Genomic DNA, 20,291 nt, shown 5'->3' with positions numbered 1-20,291 from the left:
GATTGTTGAGGGTGTAGTCATAGCTGTACTGTTTGTGTTATTATCCTGTGTTAGTAATGGTTTGTATCTGTCACTAAGCAGTAGTGAACTATGAATGGGGGTGGTGCCTCTCATCTTGGTTTCAGGTCAGGGAAAATGAAACTTAAATCACCACCACAATGTCAACATCACAATATCAACTACAACATCAACTGAGGCACTAAAGGCAGACAGGACAAAGTAACAGGTCGGTGGTTTAGTTTTATGGAAAAGCTATTTGAATCAAGGAAACCTGAACCATGTGTAGGAAAGCACGCTAATGTCCCCAGTACTGCTTCGTAAATGAGGAAAACATGTAGAGGGGCTTTACTACTGTAGACCATAGAAAGTGTAGCCTGGTGGTTAGAGCGTTGGACTAGTAACCGAAAGGTTGCAAGTTCAAATCCCCGAGCTGACAAGGTACAAAATCTGTCATTCTGCCCCTGAACAGGCAGTTAACCCACTGTTCCTAGGCCATCATTGAAAATAAGAATTTGTTCTTAACTGACTTGCCTAGTAAAATAAAGGTAAAAAAAAGTACACATTCATCTCTGGCAAAACAGACAGTCAAAAATGTATCATAAGAAATAAGGTTTTGAAGTGTCTTTCCTGTATCTAGGAGATATGGAAACATATTTAACCACAAAACTACCTCCATACTTCCTTACATTTTTTAAAAATGGTACCAGTTACTTCAGATGAGTACCGTGACCCTTGTGGGAGCCATAGAAATACCATCGTGTTTGTGAGAATCTCCCCTTTCCATAGAGTCACTACTGACTTCAGACGAGTCTCATAACACGAGTCGTAGAGCAAAACGAAGAACATCGTCTGTAGGCCAAACCGTTCAGACTCTACAGACGTTTTAGTGAGAAGACCGATTTTCGAGATGCCTCGTGGTCTGACCGCTATAACTCAGCAACCTTCCACTATAACTCAGCAACCTTCCACTATAACTCAGCAACCTTCCACTATAACTCAGCAACCTTCCACTATAACTCAGCAACCTTCCACTATAACTCAGCAACCTTCCACTATAACTCAGCAACCTTCCACTATAACTCAGCAACCTTCCACTATAACTCAGCAACCTTCCACTATAACTCAGCAACCTTCCACTATAACTCAGCAACCTTCCACTGCAACCTTCCACTATAACTCAGCAACCTTCCACTATAACTCAGCAACCTTCCACTATAACTCAGCAACCTTCCACTATAACTCAGCAACCTTCCACTATAACTCAGTACCTTCCACTATAACTCAGCAACCTTCCACTATAACTCAGCAACCTTCCACTATAACTCAGCAACCTTCCACTATAACTCAGTACCTTCCACTATAACTCAGCAACCTTCCACTATAACTCAGCAACCTTCCACTATAACTCAGTACCTTCCACTATAACTCAGCAACCTTCCACTATAACTCAGCAACCTTCCACTATAACTCAGCAACCTTCCACTATAACTCAGTACCTTCCACTATAACTCAGCAACCTTCCACTATAACTCAGCAACCTTCCACTATAACTCAGCAACCTTCCACTATAACTCAGCAACCTTCCACTATAACTCAGTACCTTCCACTATAACTCAGCAACCTTCCACTATAACTCAGCAACCTTCCACTATAACTCAGTACCTTCCACTATAACTCAGCAACCTTCCACTATAACTCAGCAACCTTCCACTATAACTCAGCAACCTTCCACTATAACTCAGCAACCTTCCACTATAACTCAGTACCTTCCACTATAACTCAGTACCTTCCACTATAACTCAGCAACCTTCCACTATAACTCAGCAACCTTCCACTATAACTCAGCAACCTTCCACTATAACTCAGTACCTTCCACTATAACTCAGTACCTTCCACTATAACTCAGTACCTTCCACTATAACTCAGCAACCTTCCACTATAACTCAGCAACCTTCCACTATAACTCAGCAACCTTCCACTATAACTCAGCAACCTTCCACTATAACTCAGCAACCTTCCACTATAACTCAGTATCTTCCGCTATAACTCAGCAACCTTCCACTATAACTCAGCAACCTTCCACTATAACTCAGTACCTTCCACTATAACTCAGTACCTTCCACTATAACTCAGCAACCTTCCACTATAACTCAGTACCTTCCACTATAACTCAGTACCTTCCACTATAACTCAGTACCTTCCACTATAACTCAGCAACCTTCCACTATAACTCAGTACCTTCCACTATAACTCAGTAACCTTCCACTATAACTCAGCAACCTTCCACTATAACTCAGCAACCTTCCACTATAACTCAGCAACCTTCCACTATAACTCAGCAACCTTCCACTATAACTCAGCAACCTTCCACTATAACTCAGCAACCTTCCACTATAACTCAGCAACCTTCCACTATAACTCAGCAACCTTCCACTATAACTCAGCAACCTTCCACTATAACTCAGTATCTTCCGCTATAACTCAGCAACCTTCCACTATAACTCAGCAACCTTCCACTATAACTCAGTACCTTCCACTATAACTCAGTACCTTCCACTATAACTCAGCAACCTTCCACTATAACTCAGTACCTTCCACTATAACTCAGTACCTTCCACTATAACTCAGCAACCTTCCACTATAACTCAGCAACCTTCCACTATAACTCAGCAACCTTCCACTATAACTCAGCAACCTTCCACTATAACTCAGCAACCTTCCACTATAACTCAGCAACCTTCCACTATAACTCAGTACCTTCCACTATAACTCAGCAACCTTCCACTATAACTCAGCAACCTTCCACTATAACTCAGCAACCTTCCACTATAACTCAGCAACCTTCCACTATAACTCAGCAACCTTCCACTATAACTCAGCAACCTTCCACTATAACTCAGCAACCTTCCACTATAACTCAGTAACCTTCCACTATAACTCAGCAACCTTCCACTATAACTCAGTACCTTCCACTATAACTCAGCAACCTTCCACTATAACTCAGCAACCTTCCACTATAACTCAGCAACCTTCCACTATAACTCAGTACCTTCCACTATAACTCAGTAACCTTCCACTATAACTCAGCAACCTTCCACTATAACTCAGTACCTTCCACTATAACTCAGTACCTTCCACTATAACTCAGCAACCTTCCACTATAACTCAGCAACCTTCCACTATAACTCAGCAACCTTCCACTATAACTCAGCAACCTTCCACTATAACTCAGCAACCTTCCACTATAACTCAGCAACCTTCCACTATACCTCAGCAACCTTCCACTATAACTCAGCAACCTTCCACTATAACTCAGCAACCTTCCACTATAACTCAGCAACCTTCCACTATAACTCAGCAACCTTCCACCGCAGATGCTGAAGGCCGATATCGGCGGATTTGGTAGATTGAGAAGCAGCCCTTGCAACAACACAGATACAGTATCTTTAGCTAAAACTGATGGATTTCGATGGGGATCTTTTTATTATATTACTTAGATTGAGGCACAGGTTCGTCAATAGTTCATTGTTTAACCAGTAAACAACATCTGTTCATTGGCAAATCTCTTTATTGTAGACACCCTCTTCATTGAGTTGAATTGAGTTCAGGATAGACAACAGAGGAAAAGTACAACAACATGATGACTTCAGGTGATTAAAACCCAAACTTCCATCCTATAGGAGAGGACAGTTAAGCAGTGATACTCTACAATTGTAATATAACAGCTACCCTATAATATAGAACAGTTCAGTAGTGATGCTTTACTATTGTAGTGTAACAGCTACCCTATAATATAGAACTGTTCAGTAGTGTTGCTTTACTATTGTAGTGTAACAGCTTCCCTATAGGAGAGGACAGTTAAGCAGTGATACTCTACAATTGTAATATAACAGCTTCCCTATAGGAGAGGACAGTTAAGCAGTGATACTCTACAATTGTAATATAACAGCTACCCTATAATATAGAACAGTTCAGTAGTGATGCTTTACTATTGTAGTGTAACAGCTACCCTATAATATAGAACAGTTCAGTAGTGATGCTTTACTATTGTAGTGTAACAGCTTCCCTATAGGAGAGGACAGTTCAGTAGTGATGCTTTACTATTGTAGTGTAACAGCTTCCCTATAGGAGAGGACAGTTCAGTAGTGATGCTCTACTATTGTAGTGTAACAGCTTCCCTATAGGAGAGGACAGTTCAGTAGTGATGCTCTACTATTGTAGTGTAACAGCTTCCCTATAGGAGAGGACAGTTCAGTAGTGATGCTTTACTATTGTAGTGTAACAGCTTCCCTATAGGAGAGGACAGTTCAGTAGTGATGCTCTACTATTGTAGTGTAACAGCTTCCCTATAGGAGAGGACAGTTCAGTAGTGATACTCTACTATTGTAGTGTAACAGCTTCCCTATAGGAGAGGACAGTTCAGTAGTGATACTCTACTATTGTAGTGTAACAGCTTCCCTATAGGAGAGGACAGTTCAGTAGTGATGCTTTACTATTGTAGTGTAACAGCTTCCCTATAGGAGAGGACAGTTCAGTAGTGATGCTCTACTATTGTAGTGTAACAGCTTCCCTATAGGAGAGGACAGTTCAGTAGTGATGCTCTACTATTGTAGTGTAACAGCTTCCCTATAGGAGAGGACAGTTCAGTAGTGATGCTTTACTATTGCAGTGTAACAGCTTCCCTATAGGAGAGGACAGTTCAGTAGTGATGCTTTACTATTGCAGTGTAACAGCTTCCCTATAGGAGAGGACAGTTCAGTAGTGATACTCTACTATTGTAGTGTAACAGCTTCCCTATAGGAGAGGACAGTTCAGTAGTGATGCTCTACTATTGTAGTGTAACAGCTTCCCTATAGGAGAGGACAGTTCAGTAGTGATGCTCTACTATTGTAGTGTAACAGCTTCCCTATAGGAGAGGACAGTTCAGTAGTGATGCTTTACTATTGCAGTGTAACAGCTTCCCTATAGGAGAGGACAGTTCAGTAGTGATGCTCTACTATTGTAGTGTAACAGCTTCACGATCATAGAGAGAGGACAGTTCAGTAATGATACTCTACTATTGTAGTGTAACAGAATGGGGAACATAAAACTAACAGGGATGCCAAAGTAAAAGATAACCACTTGTTTTGTTTCTTTAAATGCACATTTCCAAAGTTTTCCTTGATCCAGTTCACAGTTGTAACAATCCGGGTGTTGTGGGTGTGTAGTCAAAGGCAGGAGACAGAGAGTACAATGCTGTGCTCTTTAATGCACTAACGCACCACAGGCTGCTAACAATGATCACGGCCCCAAAAAACAGGGAATGTCAAAATGACGATTCAAAAATGCACGACTAGAAACTAACACGTTCCTCTGATACAGAGCAGAAGGTTACAAAGAATAATCCCGCACAACAACCAGGCGGGCCGGCTGTCTAATAAAGACAAACTAATCATCACAAACAGGTGCTACCAATAAACATACAAGGAGGGGGAGAAAAGACAATCAGTGGCAGCTAATAGGCCGGTGACGACGACCGCCGAGCGCCACCCAACCGGGAAAGGAAACCACCCTCAGTCGGACTCGTGACAACTGTATTATTGTCGTGTGTGTCCTGAAGACGTTGTTGGAGTTCTCCAGCAGGAAAGCAATGGGTCCTGGGACGGACATTCCCCACCAGAACTAAAAAAATATATATCTTTTTCATCTTCAGGTCTTACCCGGTAAAACCACATACTGTAGATCAGGTTTAACAGTGAAAAATAATACAGGATTTCTGTTGTACACCCTGAGGAAGGCACAGTGATGCCGAAACTTTGGTAAATACCCATTCAATTGCTGGGAGATTATACATGGACAGTGCAACTTTCTTTATTTTGATAGTTTATAGTTTACTCGCCGTTAGTCAGCACCTCCACGCAAACTATTATTCTGGGCGCCAGCTCAAGGTTTTTAAATCTGGATATTTAGTTAAAACAAAATAAAAAGCTTAATAAACATATTTTTGCTATTGAAAATGTTTTTAATTAACCGTGAGTTAAAAAAGGTAAAAAACAGTCATCACTTAGCGGACCACCCCTTCAGATTCTGGGGTCTCTGATCTCTTGATGTCACATTCTGACCTCAGTTCCTTTGTTCAGTCTTTGTTTTGGTATGGTCAGGGCGTGAGTTGGGTGGGTTGTCTATGTTAGTTTTTCTATATTTTCTATTTCTGTGTTTGGCCTGATATGGTTCTCAATCAGAGGCAGCTGTCTATCGTGGTCCCTGATTGAGAACCATATTTAGGTAGCCTGTTTTCCATTGTGTTTTGTGGGTGGTTGTTTTCAGTCTTTGTGTGGTTCCACCAGACATAACTTTTTTGGTTGTTTCTTTGTTGTTTTTGCATTTCAGTGTTCAGTTTTGATTCTTATTAAAAATCATGATCACTTTCCACGCTGCACCTTGGTCCTCACCTTCTTCCACCGACGACAGCCGTTAGTTACACTTGATGTCTTTGAGAGGATAACAATACAAGTAGAGCTTACAGAAAAATCTCTCCCAACTTCAAAACAAAAGTTTAAAAGCTGTGATATGATCATTAATGCTGCTGAATTCAAACAATATGTGATGTGTAACCAAACGCTCACCTTTCCATTCATCCATTGTAGAGCCCTCTTATGTCAAATGAATGCCCAAGGTGATCCCAAACAGTCACTCTGCTTCAGTCGGTTTGAGTCTGATTTTCTCTTACATCCCCCTTAATAAGTAGTTCTGTCACAATGTTAAGGACTTCCTGTACTTCATTTCCACTTCTGATAATACTTATCTGGATTAATAAACATACTGTATCCAACCTTTGTTCCAAATGACAATCCTATTCCCTGCATAATGCATTACTTTGTGTACAGGGTTGGTTATGTGTCCCCTTGCCTCTAAAGAAAGGTGTATTTAATGTTCAAGCATTCTTATTGGTTGGTTCAATTCCGATGACAATAAGGCATGCGGTTATTGGCCCCTCTTGCAGATAGGGGAGGTCAAGTTCTGAATACTGTTTTCTATTTTCTATTTTTACAATGTGTACAAGTTTGCTCTACACTGCGGATTTATACATGTGTGGGTAAATGGTACCTGTTAGGGATTGAGGGCTTTCTGGGATGTGGTTTGGTATATGATTGCTGTATATAAGTGTGTTAGCTAGCATGCACTGATGTAATGGTCACATAAGCCCACTGCTAACACAGTTGTTTTCATGCTTCAGATTTTACCATTGACAGCCATCAACATCATTAAGCCCTGCACGACTAACGTGCTGTTTCCTATTTAACGACAGATAAAAATAATGCTCAACTGGGACCACTGGTTGGGGTGATTAATTTGAACAAAACAATGCAAGGAGACTACGATTAACATCTGTTAAATTTGGATACGAGCCCTATGGGCGCTGGTCAACAATAGTACACGAAGTAAGGAATAGGGTGCCATTGGGGACACAGACAAAGTCACTTTTGTCGAAAGTAGAAATGAAGTACAGGTCTCTATCGCTAGGTAGATTTAGATTTGTTTATGTACTACCGGTGCCAGAGTTTTGAGTGTGATCTATTATGAGGTCATGTTCCATTGGGGCCACAGAGTCTTGAGTGTGATCTATTGTGAGGTCATGTTCCATTGGGGCCACAGAGTCTTGAGTGTGATCTATTGTGAGGTCATGTTCCATTGGGGCCACAGAGTCTTGAGTGTGATCTATTATGAGGTCATGTTCCATTGGGGCCACAGAGTCTTGAGTGTGATCTATTGTGAGGTCATGTTCCATTGGGGCCACAGAGTCTTGAATGTGATCTATTGTGAGGTCATGTTCCATTGGGGTCACAGAGTTTTGAGTGTGATCTATTATGAGGTCATGTTCCATTGGGGCCACAGAGTCTTGAATGTGATTTATTATGAGGTCATGTTCCATTGGGGCCACAGAGACTTGAGTGTGATCTATTATGAGGTCATGTTCCATTGGGGCCACAGAGTCTTGAGTGTGATCTATTATGAGGTCATGTTCCATTGGGGCCACAGAGTCTTGAGTGTGATCTATTATGAGGTCATGTTCCATTGGGGCCACAGAGACTTGAGTGTGATCTATTATGAGGTCATGTTCCATTGGGGCCACAGAGTCTTGAGTGTGATTTATTATGAGGTCATGTTCCATTGGGGCCACAGAGTCTTGAGTGTGATCTATTATGAGGTCATGTTCCATTGGGGCCACAGAGACTTGAGTGTGATCTATTATGAGGTCATGTTCCATTGGGGCCACAGAGTCTTGAGTGTGATCTATTATGAGGTCATGTTCCATTGGGGCCACAGAGTCTTGAGTGTGATCTATTATGAGGTCATGTTCCATTGGGGCCACAGAGTCTTGAGTGTGATCTATTATGAGGTCATGTTCTATTGGGGCCACAGAGTCTTGAATGTGATTTATTATGAGGTCATGTTCCATTGGGGCCACAGAGACTTGAGTGTGATCTATTATGAGGTCATGTTCCATTGGGGCCACAGAGTCTTGAGTGTGATCTATTATGAGGTCATGTTCCATTGGGGCCACAGAGTCTTGAGTGTGATCTATTATGAGGTCATGTTCCATTGGGGCCACAGAGTCTTGAGTGTGATCTATTATGAGGTCATGTTCCATTGGGGCCACAGAGTCTTGAGTGTGATCTATTATGAGGTCATGTTCCATTGGGGCCACAGAGTCTTGAGTGTGATCTATTATGAGGTCATGTTCCATTGGGGCCACAGAGACTTGAGTGTGATCTATTATGAGGTCATGTTCAATTGGGGCCACAGAGACTTGAGTGTGATCTATTGTGAGGTCATGTTCCATTGGGGCCACAGAAACAAACGTACAGTCAATAACACAATAGGAAAGAAAATCTATATACAGTGTGTGCATATTAGGTAAGATTAGGGTGGTAGGCAATAAATAGGTTGTAGTGGCGAAGTAATTACAATTTAGCAATAAATACTGGAGTGATAGATGTGCAGAAGATGAATATGCAAGTAGAGATACTGGGGTGTAAAGGAGCAACAAATAAAAAGTTGGATGGGCTGTTTACAGGTGGGCTATCTACAGATGCAGTGATCTGTGAGCTGCTCTGACAGCTGATGCTTAAAGTTAGTGAGGGAGATATGAGTTTCCAGCTTCAGTGATCTTTGCAATTCGTATAGGAGGTATAGGCTTTGGGGGTGACCAGTGAAATATACCTGCTGGAGCGCGTGCTACGGGTGCATGCTGCTATGGTGACCAGTGAGCTGAGATAAGGCGGGGCTTTACCTAGAAAAGACTTATAGATGACCTGGAGCCAGTGGGTTTGGCGACGTATATGAAGCGAGGGCCAGCCGACGAGAGCATACGAGTCGCAGTGGTGTGTGGTATATGGGGCTTTGGTGACAAAACGGATGGCACTGTGATAGACTGCATCCAATATTCTGAGTAGAGTGTTGGAGGCTATTTTATAAATGATATCGCCAAAGTCAAGGATTGGTAGGATAGTCAGTTTTACAGGGGTATGTTTGGCAACATGAGTGAAGGATGCTTTGATGCGAAATTGGAAGCCGATTCTAGATTTGATTTCGGATTGGAGATGCTTAATGTGAGTCTGGAAGTAGAGTTAACAGTCTAACTCGACACCTAGGTATTGGTAATTGTCCACATAGTCAGAACCGTCCAGAGTAGTGATGCTGGACAAGCGGGCAGGTCGAGCAATGAATTTCAAACACAAATTCAACCACAAAGACCAGAGAGGTTTTCCGGTTTTCTTGCAAAGAAGGGCACCTATTGATAGATGTAAAAAAAAGCATGCCTTGAATATCCCTTTGAGCGATGATGTGAGTGAGATGGTTATTCATTACACGGCATCCACTTTTTACAAAACCAATAGTTTTTTTTGTTTGAAATGACGTGTAAACAGCATTGATTGGTGGGTTGAATCAGGATTATCTGATCATGTTTTGTTGGTGAACTAGTCATTAGTTCTTGTTAAAACCTGTTATTGGAAATATTTATTAGCAATCTAGGACAGAGGAGAATGCAGTTCATTATGGGCACGCAATTCATCCAAAGTGAAAATACTGCCCCCTATCCCCAACAAGTTTTAATGTTATTTTTAAGGATTTTACAGGTTAGGATAAATGCCTTTAATTCAGTGGCCTGGGCTATAACTCTCGTCACACAATATCTGAATACTTGGTCAGATGAAATCAGGGAAAGATATTGCAGGATGAATCTCACGTTTAATCCCTCCTGATGAATCATCTGTGCTTTGTGGTGACCTTTAGTGTTATTCTGGGGCTAAAGGGGTAGGTATATAAACAACAAAATATCTTAGTGATTGTTAAGGGATTTTTCATCAATAATGACTAATTATGTATACATTTCAATCACGACTGACTAATCAGAATACTATTGTTACTGTATGGATGTATGAATTTTCTTTTAATCCTAGTACTGAATTTAATGTGTAAATATAATCAAGAATTAGAACAATGACTGTCTGTTCCTTGGTAGAAATGAATGAACTTATCGTTAGACTGGCTAGAATGCTTATCTACACCTTGGCTCGGTCATAAATGATCTAAAGTAGGAGAGACGATGTGGGAAGGCTTGAGAACTATACAGCCATTGTACTGGAATGGAGGTGAGATGGGACAGTTCGAAAACTAATGACGTCATTTTCAATTTATAACCTGTTGTAAAATGTTTCATGTTCAGTACTCAGCAGTACGCTGCTGATTAATTTTGAGACTGGTCTCTGTCCATTTTATGCAAATAAGAGTCTTACAACTTATTAGGAATGGACAGAGTGTTGAATTTAATTGGGTATTAAAACATGTAGGAATTTAATTCCAGTAACAGTAATATAGCCATTTATTCTTGAATAGTCAAACTCATAATTGCATCATGGAGTCGATTCAGACTAAGTAAATGTATCCCCCTTTTTGCGCGTTTTGATTTAAGCACCTCTCAGTATTTGTTATTCAGACTTACCTAATGCAGGTGTGTAACAAGGTTTACAGGTGTGGCTCCCTTGCACATACTGAATACGTTCAATTCATTCCCAGAAAACACACCAACTGGGTGGCCTACCAACTTGATGGGGGTTTTTCTTAAATGATTTGTTCTGTTTATTTATGTAAACCAATCCCTTTAGATACTGTGTACAATTAATTAGAATTTGATATGGCACAATATTAGAATGTAGTCTATGGAGAATGCATTCAGAATGGAGACCAAAGAAAGGTAGCCATTAAAACAATTGACACATGTTCTGCACAACGCATCACCCTACATTACTCGCCTCATATATACTGTACTCTATACCATCTACTGCGTCTTGCCTATGCCGTTTGGCCGTCGCTCATCCATATATTTTTATGTACATATTCTTATTCATTCCTTTACACTTGTGTGTATAAGGTAGTTGTTGTGAAATTGTTAGGTTAGATTGCTTGGTAGATATTACTGCACGGTCGGAACTAGAAGCACAAGCATTTCACAACACTTGCATTAACATCTGCTAACCATGTGTATATGACAAGGAAAATGTATTTGGATTTGATTACATTTGGTGCAACTGTCATTGGGCAATGCTTTGCATCGTCATCAGTCAGTTCACGTCTAGTTTTGATTTACGTTTGATCGAGTTGTCAACTGACTGTGAATTTGACGTGAAATCAAAAAACAAATGCCATCATGTCATTCGATTTAAGTTAGTAGTTGGGTGAAAAAAAAACAATAACATGCACAAACATTTTGCAAATCTAATTGGTCTTGGACTTTTTGGATATCCACATTGATTAAATATCATCACATATATTTTTTTTGCTTGAAAGGACTTGGAAACAACGAATATTCAACCAGTGGCTACACGCTCCAGGCTGCAGTAGACCACCTATTTGACTTGAATCATCAAGTTGCATCACTGCGAGTTAAAAGGCCACACAGTTAAAATGATCCATAAGGTCACAGCATTCCATAAGGTCACAGCATTCCATAAGGTCACAGCATTCCATAAGGTCACAGCATTCCATAAGGTCACTGCATTCCATAAGGTCACAGCATTCCATAAGGTCACAGCATTCCATAAGGTCACAGCATTCCATAAGGTCACAGCATTCCATAAGGTCACAGCATTTCATAAGGTCACAGCATTCCATAAGGTCACAGCATTCCATAAGGTCACTGCATTCCATAGGGTCACAGCATTCCAGAAGGTCACAGCATTCCAGAAGGTCACAGCATTCCAGAAGGTCACATCATTCCAGAAGGTCCCAGCATTCCATAAGGTCACAGCATTCTTTAAGGTCACAGCATTCCGTAAGGTCACAACATTCTATAAGGTCACAGCATTCCATAAGGTCCCAGCATTCCATAAGGTCACAGCATTCCATTCTTTACTGTGCAAAAGGGGCACTTGTTGGTCGCCTTGAGTTTTCAGTTTGCTTCCATCACTGGTTTCACATTTGTCTCCAGCAAGCAGAAGGAAAATGTTACATTTACAATCCCCTTCTCCAAACAGATTAGAACCTACTCATTTACCTAGCTGACATTTTACATATATTTATTTTAACATTTCTGTCAGTTAGCAGACACTCTTGTCCAGAGCAATTTACATTAGTGAGTGCATACATTCTCTTACTTCTTGCTAGGTCTTATCAATAGTTCTTATCAATTTGTACATCAACTAACCATAACCCATACTCAAGTTTAAGGTCAGAATGTACATAGAGAGAAACATAACAAGGGAATGAAGTTCCATTTTCACGCATAACTCTGGTCTAAATTTTCCCCCATGAGCTTAGTTAAAATAATAATTGTAAACAAACACTATAGCTTGTTTGTTTAAGAATAACAAAACATGGTTAGAACTATAGTTGTTAAGTTATGGTCAGTCCTTATACCCATAGCCCTGTTTATGAATGTGTGACAGATATCTCCAAACCCATTCCTCAGCTTTTCAACAAAAATGTGGCAGAGTAAGAGCTTTTTTAAAATTCGAATCCAAGTTCACACCTTGCAAATGCCTTTAATATCATGAGAAAATAACTCAAAATAATGATTTAAGGCAGTTAACCCACTGTTCCTAGGCCATCATTAATTAGAAGAATTTGACTTGAAGAACTGACTTGCCTCGTTAAATAAAGGTCAAATAAAATGTACAGTACCAGCCAAAGGTTTGGACACACCTAGTAATTTTACTATTTTTTGTTCATTTTTTCTACGTTGTAGAATAATAGTGAAGACATCAAAACTATGAAATAACACATGGAATCATGTAGTAGCCCCCCTTTGCCTTGATGACAGTTTTGCACACTCTTGGCATTCTCTCAACCTGCTTCATGAGGTAGTCACCTGGAATGCATTTCAATTAACAGGTGTGCCTTGTTAAAAGTTAATTAGGGGAATTTATTTCCTTTTTAATGCGTTTGAACCAATCAGTTGTGTTGTGCCAAGGTAGGCGTGGTATACAGAATATAGCCCCATTTGGTAAAATACCAAGTCCATATTATGGCAAGAACAGCTCAAATAAGCAAAGAGAAATGACAGTCCATCATTACTTTAAGACATGAAGGTCAGTCAATACAGAACATTTCAAGAACTTTGAAAGTTTCTTCAAGTGCAGTCTCAAAAACCATCAAGCGCTATGATGAAACTGTCTCTCATGAGGACCACCACAGGAAAGGAAGACCCAGAGTTACCTCTGCTGTGGTATGATGAAACTGTCTCTATGAGGACCGCCACAGGAAAGGAGGTAGAGTTACCTCTGCTGTGGTATGATGAAACTGGCTCTCATGAGGACCGCCACAGGAAAGGAAGACCCAGAGTTACCTCTGCTGTGGTATGATGAAACTGTCTCTATGAGGACCACCACAGGAAAGGAAGACCCAGAGTTACCTCTGCTGTGGTATGATGAAACTGGCTCACATGAGGACCGCCACAGGAAAGGACGACCCAGAGTTAGCTCTGCTGTGGTATGATGAAACTGGCTCTATGAGGACCGCCACAGGAAAGGAAGACCCAGAGTTACCTCTGCTGTGGTATGATGAAACTGTCTCTATGAGGACCGCCACAGGAAAGGAAGACCCAGAGTTACCTCTGCTGTGGTATGATGAAACTGTCTCTATGAGGACCGCCACAGGAAAGGACGACCCAGAGTTAGCTCTGCTGCAGAGGATCAGTTCATTAGAGTTTCCAGGCTCAGAAATTGCAACCCAAATAAATGCTTCACAGAGTTCACGTAACAGACACATCAACTGTTCAGAGGAGACTGCGTGGATCAGGCCTTCATGGTCGAATTGCTGCAAAGAAACCCTTACTAAAGGGCACCTATAATCTGAAGAGACTTGCTTGGGTCAAGAAACACGAGCAATGGACATTTGACTGGTGGAAATCTGTCCTTTGGTCTGATGAGTCCAAATTTGAGTTTTTTGGTTCCAACCGCTGTGTCTTTGTGAGATGCAGATTAGGTGAATAGATGATTTCCGTATGTGTGGTTCCCACCGTGAAGCACGGAGGAGGAGGTGTGATGGTGCTTTGCTAGTGACACTGTCAGTGATTTATTTAGAAATTAAGGCACACTTAACTAGCATTGCTACCTCACCATTCTACAGCGATACGCCATCCCATCTGGTTTATGCTTAGTGGGACTATCATTTGTTTTCAACAGAACAATAACCCAACACACCTCCAGGCTGTGAAAGGGCTATTTGACCAAGAAGCAAAGTGATGGAGTGCTGCATCAGATGACTTGGCCTCCACAATCACCCAACCTCAACCAAATTGAGATGGTTTGGGATGAGTTGGACAGCAGAGTTAAGGAAAAGCAAACAACAAGTGCTCAGCATATGTGGGAACTCCTTCAAGACTGTTGGAAAAGCATTCCAGGTGAAGCTGGTTGAGAGAATACCAAGAGTGTGTAAAGCTGTGATCTAGGCAAAGGCTGGCTAGTTGAAGAATCTAGTCTGTAAAATATATTTTGATTTGTTAAACAGTTTTTTTGGTTACTACATAATTCCATATGTGTTATTTCATAGTTTTGATGTTTTGGCTATTTCTACAATGCAGAAAATAGTAAAAATAAAGAAAAACGCTTTAATGAGTAGACGTTCTAAAACATTTGACCGGTAGTGTATATACTTTCTTATCCAAAAAAATCCTAAATAATCTACAGGATTTGTGTCATGCATAGGTGTAATAGGTGGCAGGGAAGTCAGGCGCAGGAGAGTCAAATGGAGTGTAAAATGGAGTCTTTTAATGAAGTCCACGGAGTTTGCTCCATAACACTAAATGTACATAAACAAACAAACATGGGTACGAGGACCCGGCGCGCACCTATACAACAATCACACTACACTGACAATAAAACAATCTCTGACAAAGACATGAGGGGAAACAGAGGGTTAAATACACAACAGGTAATGAATGGGATTGAAAACAGGTGTGTGGGAAGACAAGACAAAACCAATGGAAAATGAAAAAAGGATCAATGATGGCTAGAAGACCGGTGACGTCGAACGCCGAGCACCGCCCGAACAAGGAGAGGCAACGACTTCGGCCGAAGTCGTGACAATTTGATTATTTTTTTCGGACAATTGTTGCTGAAACTGAGAGAATATGCATATATTTCTTTCATTGATCCCTGTATTCTGAACACGTTCTCTCTATGTATTCTATTGAGTATGTTGACAATATTGATATTGAAGGTTGAACACCAGACGGGCTGCGGCGTTCTGGATGAGTTGTAGGGGTTTAATGGCACAGGCAAGGAGCCCAGCCAACAGCGAGTTGCAGTAATCCAGACGGGAGATGACAAGTGCCTGGATTAGGACCTGCGCCGCTTCCTGTGTGAGGCAGGGTCGTACTCTGCGGATGTTGTAGAGCATGAACCTACAGGAACGGGCCACCGCCTTGATGTTAGTTGAGAACGACAGGGTGTTGTCCAGGATCACGCCAAGGTTCTTAGCGCTCTGGGAGGAGGACACAATGGAGTTGTCAACCGTGATGGCGAGATCATGGAACGGGCAGTCCTTCCCCGGGAGGAAGAGCAGTTCCGTCTTGCCGAGGTTCAGCTTGAGGTGGTGATCCGTCATCCACACTGATATGTCTGCCAGACATGCAGAGATGCGATTCGCCACCTGGTCATCAGAAGGGGGAAAGGAGAAGATTAATTGTGTGTCGTCTGCATAGGAATGATAGGAGAGACCATGTGAGGTTATGACAGAGCCAAGTGACTTGGTGTATAGCGAGAATAGGAGAGGGCCTAGAACAGAGCCCTGGGGGACACCAGTGGTGAGAGCGCGTGGCGAGGAGACAGATTCTCGCCACGCCACCTGGTAGGAGCGACCTGTCAGGTAGGACGCATTCCAAGCGTGGGCCGCGCCGGAGATGCCCAACTCGGAGAGGGTGGAGAGGAGGATCTGATGGTTCACAGTATCGAAGGCAGCCGATAGGTCTAGAAGGATGAGAGCAGAGGAGAGAGAGTTAGCTTTAGCAGTGCGGAGCGCCTCCGTGATACAGAGAAGAGCAGTCTCAGTTGAATGACTAGTCTTGAAACCTGACTGATTTGGATCAAGAAGGTCATTCTGAGAGAGATAGCGGGAGAGCTGGCCAAGGACGGCACGTTCAAGAGTTTTGGAGAGAAAAGAAAGAAGGGATACTGGTCTGTAGTTGTTGACATCGGAGGGATCGAGTGTAGGTTTTTTCAGAAGGGGTGCAACTCTCGCTCTCTTGAAGACGGAAGGGACGTAGCCAGCGGTCAGGGATGAGTTGATGAGCGAGGTGAGGTAAGGGAGAAGGTCTCCGGAAATGGTCTGGAGAAGAGAGGAGGGGATAGGGTCAAGCGGGCAGGTTGTTGGGCGGCCGGCCGTCACAAGAAGCGAGATTTCATCTGGAGAGAGAGGGGAGAAAGAGGTCAGAGCACTGGGTAGGGCAGTGTGAGCAGAACTAGCGGTGTCGTTTGACTTATCAAACGAGGATCGGATGTCGTCGACCTTCTTTTCAAAATGGTTGACGAAGTCATCTGCAGAGAGGGAGGAGGGGGGGGGGGGAGGAGGATTCAGGAGGGAGGAGAAGGTGGCAAAGAGCTTCCTAGGGTTAGAGGCAGATGCTTGGAATTTAGAGTGGTAGAAAGTGGCTTTAGCAGCAGAGACAGAGGAGGAAAATGTAGAGAGGAGGGAGTGAAAGGATGCCAGGTCCGCAGGGAGGCGAGTTTTCCTCCATTTCCGCTCGGCTGCCCGGAGCCCTGTTCTGTGAGCTCGCAATGAGTCGTCGAGCCACGGACCGGGAAGGGAGGACCGAGCCGGCCTGGAGGATAGGGGACATAGAGAGTCAAAGGATGCAGAAAGGGAAGAGAGGAGCGTTGAGGAGGCAGAATCAGGAGATAGGTTGGAGAAGGTTTGAGCAGAGGGAAGAGATGATAGGATGGAAGAGGAGAGAGTAGCGGGGGAGAGAGAGCGAAGGTTGGGACGGCGCGATACCATCCGAGTAGGGGCAGTGTGGGAAGTGTTGGATGAGAGCGAGAGGGAAAAGGATACAAGGTAGTGGTCAGAGACTTGGAGGGGAGTTGCAATGAGGTTAGTGGAAGAACAGCATCTAGTAAAGATGAGGTCGAGCGTATTGCCTGCCGTCCTCAGGAAAGGAGCTTATCAAGGCATCAAGCTCATTGATGAACTCTCCGAGGGAACCTGGAGGGCGATAAATGATAAGGATGTTAAGCTTGAAAGGGCTGGTAACTGTGACAGCATGGAATTCAAAGGAGGCGATAGACAGATGGGTAAGGGGAGAAAGAGAGAATGACCACTTGGGAGAGATGAGGATCCCGGTGCCACCACCCCGCTGACCAGAAGCTCTCGGGGTGTGCGAGAACACGTGGGCGGACGAAGAGAGAGCAGTAGGAGTAGCAGTGTTATCTGTGTTGATCCATGTTTCCGTCAGTGCCAAGAAGTCGAGGGACTGGAGGGAGGCATAGGCTGAGATGAACTCTGCCTTGTTGGCCGCAGATCGGCAGTTCCAGAGGCTACCGGAGACCTGGAACTCCACGTGGGTCGTGCGCGCTGGGACCACCAGATTAGGGTGGCCGCGGCCACGCGGTGTGGAGCGTTTGTATGGTCTGTGCAGAGAGGAGAGAACAGGGATGGATAGACACATAGTTGACAGGCTACAGAAGAGGCTACGCTAATGCAAAGGAGATTGGAATGACAAGTGGACTACACGTCTCGAATGTTCAGAAAGTTAAGCTTACGTAGCAAGAATCTTATTGACTAAAATGATTGAAATGATACAGTACTGCTGGAGTAGGCTAGCTGGTAGTGGCTGCGTTGTTGACTTTGTAGGCTAGCTGGCAGTGGCTGCGTTGTTGACACTACACTAATCAAGTCGTTCCGTCGAGTGTAATAGTTTCTACAGTGCTGCTATTCGGGGGCTAGCTGGCTAGCTAGCAGTGTTGATTACGTTACGTTACGTTAAAAGAACGACAATAGCTGGCTAGCTAACCTAGAAAATCGCTCTAGACTACACAATTGTCTTAGATACAAAGACGGCTATGTAGCTAGCTAGCTACGATCAAACAAATCAAACCGTTGTACTGTAATGAAGTGAAATGAAAATGTGATACTACCTGTGGAGCGAAGCGGAATGTTGACCGGGTTGTTGAAGTTCAATTCGGTAGACGTTGGCTAGCTGTTGGCTAGCTAGCTAGCAGTATCTCCAACGTTAAGGACGACAAATAGCTGGCTAGCTAACCTCGGTAAATTAAGATACTCACTCTAAGTCTACACACTCTAAACTACACAATTATCTTGGATACGAAGACAGCAAAGACAACTATGTAGCTAGCTAACACTACACTAATCGAGTCGTTCAGGTGAGTGAATAGTTTCTACAGTGCTGGTATTCGTTAGCTAGCTGCTGGGCAGATAGCAGTGTAGACTACGTTAGGACGACGAAATACGATAATTACGCAATTATCTTTGATACAAAGACGGCTATGTAGCTAGCTAAGAAGAAAATGCTAAGATTAGACAGATCAAACCGTTGTACTATAATGAAATGTAATGAAAATGTAATGAAAATGTAATGAAAAGTTATACTACCTGCGGACCGAAGTGTAGATGTGACCGCTCGCTCCAACCCGGAACCGAAACCAGAGAAAGAGAGAGAGACAGAGAGAGAAAGAGAGAGAGACAGAGAGAGAGAGAAAAGAGAGAGACAGAGAGAGAGAGCAGATACTTTGAAAAATTAAGTAAACCACCTGGCCTGTTGTATGCATAGTGTTTTTTGAACAAAATATGAAATGATAATTTTCTTGATTTCACTTTATTATATATTGTTGAAATCTGGGTAAATTAAACTCTAACAATAACTAATCATAATTTAAGCATCCAAGGTCGGCATCCAAGCACACACTTACAATGATTAAATCTCCTTTAAACATCCAAAGTTGGTAAATCATGAAACATCATATGCAGCACAAGCATGAAACAAACAAATATATAACAATCAATGTATCTTAAAGTGGCTATCAGCAGTTAAAACAATGTAGTGGGCTCGCCACCTTTATTTCGATAAAAACCTGAGGGATTGGTCTGGAGAAATGTAACCACTATCAAATTCATAGACAGAGCTATAGATACAAGGACTGATATTTTGATGTTTTAAGGGCTAGTGTGTGTCTACATTTACTTTGATACATTAGATTAAAACAAGCTTATATTTTTATTTTATTTGATGGAGTATGACAATTGAACTAAGCTCCTGAGACAATTATAAGTAATATTCTTCAACAATTAATGGGTACATATAAAGTAATTTAAAGTCTTAAAATGGATGTAGCAACTGCACACTTCCCCTTTAACTTGGGCACGATATCATCAAATACAGGTCAACACACTTCATCTTTAACTTGGGCATGTTTGATCATCAAATACATGTCAACACACTTCCACTTTAACTTGGGCATGTTTAATCATCAAATACAGGTCAACACACTTCCCCTTTAACTTGGGCATGATATCATCAAATACAGGTCAGCACACTTCCCCTTTAACTTGGGCACGTTTGATCATCAAATACAGGTCAACACACTTCCCCTTTAACTTGGGCATGATATCATCAAATACAGGTCAACACACTTCCCCTTTATCTTGGGCATGATATCATCAAATACAGGTCAACACACTTCCCCTTTAACTTGGGCATGATATCATCAAATACAGGTCAACACACTTCACCTTTAACTTGGGCATGATATCATCAAATACAGGTCAACATCACGGGCAGTTTCAATTAATCAATG

General features: G+C 42.3%; 1 long non-coding RNA gene across 1 annotated transcript; it reads right to left on the bottom strand.

The window, feature by feature from the left end:
• Positions 1-15,229: 15,229 nt before the first annotated feature.
• LOC135536687 (uncharacterized) lies at positions 15,230-19,167 on the bottom strand. Its single transcript, XR_010455053.1, has 2 exons — positions 19,090-19,167; positions 15,230-16,134 (listed from the first exon to the last, which is right to left on the bottom strand). It is a non-coding gene; the product is annotated as an uncharacterized LOC135536687 (long non-coding RNA).
• Positions 19,168-20,291: the final 1,124 nt, after the last annotated feature.

The sequence above is a fragment of the Oncorhynchus masou genome, unplaced genomic scaffold, assembly GCF_036934945.1.
Source record: "Oncorhynchus masou masou isolate Uvic2021 unplaced genomic scaffold, UVic_Omas_1.1 unplaced_scaffold_650, whole genome shotgun sequence".
Classification (NCBI taxonomy): domain Eukaryota; kingdom Metazoa; phylum Chordata; class Actinopteri; order Salmoniformes; family Salmonidae; genus Oncorhynchus; species Oncorhynchus masou.
This window is presented reverse-complemented; position numbering and strand designations above follow the sequence as displayed.